Genomic DNA, 4,481 nt, shown 5'->3' with positions numbered 1-4,481 from the left:
TTTCAGCCCATTCATCGTTTGTCTATGGGAAGGCTACTGTGATGGTGTGTATATGCTTGGCTCAGGGAGTGGCACTATTGGGAAGTATGGCCTTGCTGGAGTAGGTGTTTCACTGTGGGCATGGGCTTTAATACCCTAGTCCTAGCTGTCTGGAAGCCAGTATTTCACTGGTAGCCTTCAAATGAAGATGTAGAACTCTCAGCTCTGCCTGTATCATGCCTGCCTAAATGCTGCCCTGGTTCCACCTTGATGACGATGGACTCAACCTCTGAACCTGTAAGCCAGCCCCAATTAAATGTTGTCCTTTTTAAGACTTGCCTTGGTCACAGTGTCTGTTCACAGCAGAAAAATCCTAACTAAGACAGCTACTGATTTTTGTTAACTTTGTTTCCAGATACTTTGCTGAAAGTGTTTATCAGCTGTAAGAGTTTCCTGGTGAAAATTTTAGGGTCACTTATATATATTACCATATATATAAATAAAGATATTTTGACCTTCCTTTCCAATTTGTAGACCCTTGATCTCCTCCACTTGACTCTACCCTACCTAAGACTACTATATGAATAGGTACTGAGCAAGTGCACAACCTTTTGTTCCTAATTTTAGTGGAATTGCTTTGAGTTTCTCTTCATGTAACAAACAAACAAAAAAATATTTTGGAGACAGTGTCTCACTATGTAGCATGTTTACTGTTGAGCAAAATTCAGTCTTGTGATTGTTTTCATTAGCTCTTAAAAGTTTTTAAACTCCTCTAAGTTTAGTGGTGTTCTCACACATGTCTAGTGCTTCTCTACATCTGAGCTTCATCTACAGGTTAGAATTAATGATTCTTTATGTTTTTATTTTGTTTATTCTGTTTTATTTATTTATTTATTTTGGTTTTTTTCGAGACAGGGTTTCTCTGCATAGCCCTGGCTGTCCTGGAACTCACTTTGTAGACCAGGCTGGCCTAGAACTCAGAAATCCACCTGCCTCTGCCTCCTGAGTGCTAGGTCTGTTTTATTTTTTGAGAAAAGGTCTTGCAGTGTAGCCTAGGAGAGCTTGGCATTCATGATCTTACTATTATAATATCTGGAGTACTGGGACCACAGATGTATATGACCATACTTTAAATATTGTACATGTAAATGTTGTACTTCAGTTAGTAAAGATACCAGAGGATAGGCAAACATTGCATGGTTTTTCCTATATATGAAACCTAGACAACACACATATGTATACATATGATATGAAATCAGAAAAAATGGTTGCTTTGTAGGGAGGGCAGCAGCGGCAGGAGAAATGAGAGAAAAGTAGCTCCATGTATGGGTACAATTCTTGGTGCTGCTTTGTTTTTGTTAACTTGCTACAAACTAGAGTCACCTGGTAAAAGGGACCCTGAACTGAGAAATGTCTCCGTTACTTTGGCCTGCATAAGCCATGGAGATGAAGCCAGTAAGTAGTGTTCCTCCGCAGCCTCTGCTTCCGTTCTTGCTTCCAGGTTCCTGCCTTGAAATCCTGCCCCAACTTCCCTCAGTGATGGACCTTAAGCTGCAGCCAAGAACTTAAGCTGTAACCAGAAAGATGAGCAAAGTAGAACGACGTATAAGGACTGAAAAGGCCATAAAGAAACCTGTTACTGTCTATGCCTTCTAAACCCTATATTTAAAAAGCCCTCACCATAAGTATTTAAAATGCAGAAGGTGAAATGCTACGAGGTATCACTACCAGAGGGAGTGTTTCGAAACTTTCTAGATCATTAACAGAGGTTTATGCATGTAAGCTCGTGGTGTAGCTCGTTGATGGATTTCTACGTAAAGGTTTTCAGCAGCGTGGTCTTTCAATTAAAGAGTTTACCTAGTGAAGGAGGACTGAAGGCTATGAGTCGGACCCCTTGATTACACTCATCCATAAAAAGACAGCAAGCTGTGGGTAAGGCTAAAATGCAGACATTTTAATGAATTTGCCACTAAACTAGATAGGACATAAAATCAATCTTCATCTTGGACCTTAATTAGGAGATAAAAACTGCAATTTTAAATTTATATTTGAGAAACAGTTGTGAAGGGCTGGCATTGCTGTGATGAAACTCCATGACCAGAACAACTTAGGGAAGAAAAGGGTTTACTTGGCTTATGCCTCCAGGAACCTGAAGCCAGGAGCTGATGCAGAGGTCATGGAAGGTGCTGCTTACTGACTTGCTTAGCCTGCTTTCTTATAGGACCCAAGAACACCAGTCCAGGGTGTCTCCACCCACAGTGGGTTGAGTCCTCCCTCATCAATCACTAATTAAGAAAACTCCCCACAGGCTTGCCTACAGTTGGATGCTATGGATACACTTTTCTCAGCTCAGGCTCCTTCTTCTCTAATGATTCTAGCTTGCCTCAAGTTGACATAAAACTACACAGTACAGAAAGTCCATCACTTATTTGAGTATTTTTGTGCTTTTATGTGTAGGCAATCCTAATGAACTTGGCCTCTCAGAGGTTAAATCAGATTCATTTCTAATTTTTTAAAAAAAGATTTATTTTATGTAAACGAGTACATTGTAGCTGTCCTCAGACACACCAAAGGAGGGCATCAGATTCCATTACAGATGGTTGTAAGTGTCTGCTGGTCTGTGGGGTATGGGACAAGGAGAAAGGGAGAGAGGGTTAGGAGAAAGCCTATCCCATCGTCAAAGCACAGAGGGCCTTGATGAACAGAGACAGTCTATGGTTTTATTGTAGAAAGGCAGGGGGAAAGAAAGAAAGTAAAAGAGAGAGAGAGAGACTGGCCATGGCCAAGAGGAGGAAAGGGGTAAAGAGAGAAAGAGGAAAGGCTAGAGAGTAAGAGGTTAGAGAGAGAGAGGAGAGAGAGTAAGAGGGAGAGAATAAGAGAGAGAGAGTAAGGAAAGTAAAAGCTTAAGAGAGTAAGAGGGAGAGAGCGCGGTGGGGCCAAGCAGCCTTTCTTATAGTGGGCTGCTATCTTGCTGTTGCTAGGAAACTGGAAGGAGTCTAGCCTGAAGGTCAGAAGCTTGGGACATTGTCTACGTGACTACTAGCCACATGCTTCTCCTGTGGGGGCTGTGGGGAGCGGTAACTTCGACAGGAGTCAGGGGTCCAGGAGACATGAGGGAACACCTTNTGTCCCATGTAGGTGAATTATCACCACCAGGTTCTACCAGGGTTCAGACCTCAGCTCGACTGGAGACCAAGCTGTCTGTGCATAGCCCATTGCCTTACAAGCTTCTATATGGTGGCTGGGAATGGAACTCAGGGCCTCTGGAAGAGCAGTCATTGCTCTTAACCACTGAGCCATCTCTCTAGTCCCTCATTTCTAACTTTATGTTGTGTGTGTGTGTGTGGGGGGTTAATCAATATTCTGAAAACGAGGCTAAGGCCAGATATAACATACTCAGCCTACTTTATCATTTATTATTTTTATTTTCTATAACTACCTATATGGTTGCATCTGAATGTAACCATTTTAAGGCATAGATCCTTAAATTATGCTCTCATGAATGAGTTTGGTTTAGGGCTTGTCTTCTGGTGTATGGGATTTTAATTGCATCATCTCATAGAGCATGATAGAAGTGATGCTATTTGACATCTGAGACCAGGTCAAGGAGGGCCACATGGCTTCATTGACATGTTCTCAACAGGAGTCCTGAGCTACTGTGATGTGGAAAGACAACTTCCCACGAAGAGACCAGGAATAGGCATTTGGTTAATGGTATTAGCTGCACCTGGGTTTCAAGGCATCCCAGTCCAGGCAAACATGTGACACTGAAAAGGTTTTCATCCCTGAACTATTTGAGTCCTTCCAGTTGTTTGAGGGGTTTCAATTAGGTATCAGACTTCGTGAGGCCAAAATGAATTTATGGGCATAAGAACATGATGGTATCATAGGTTCTCATTGCAGAGTTCATGATCAATACATTCCAGCACAGGAAATCTTGAACAGGAAAAGAAGTGCTCATTTAGTAAAAGGTGATATTCCACTCCACCCCACATTCATATTGCTCCTCCCCTCTCGCTCTTAAGCTTGTGAGTTTGTAATTCCTTACAGGAGCATGGGAGGGGGTATTTACAAGTGCACGAGCTTCTTAGCAGTAGATAGCCTAGAGAAGATAATGTCTCTCTGCACCTAGCAACCATGAATTGCTTACAGACTACCAGGAAGGGTCGGGGGTCTCATGAGTCCCTCTCTTGTAAAAGACAGAACATTGATGGACTCAATTTTGTACAGATTTTGTGTAGGAAATCACAGCTGGTGAGAGTTCGAGAGGGCGATGACTGTGCCGTGCCCAGAAGACAGAGCTCTACAGCATCCCGGTTCTGCTTCTGCTTCTTGCGTTCTCTCTGCCTGCTCTTCTGTGATGCTCCCTAAAGAGGCCACACAGACATATTCAACAGTCACCTATTCTGATCACTTTACCTGTTACATGTCCCTTAGACAACTGCCTCCTACTCATTAAAGGGAAAAATTAAAACTCCTCCTCCTCCTCCCCTCCCCTTCCC

Source organism: Mus pahari, chromosome 9 (genome assembly GCF_900095145.1).
Source record: "Mus pahari chromosome 9, PAHARI_EIJ_v1.1, whole genome shotgun sequence".
Lineage (NCBI taxonomy): Eukaryota > Metazoa > Chordata > Mammalia > Rodentia > Muridae > Mus > Mus pahari.
The sequence above is the reverse complement of the archived record's forward strand: the minus strand, read 5'-3'. Positions refer to the sequence as shown.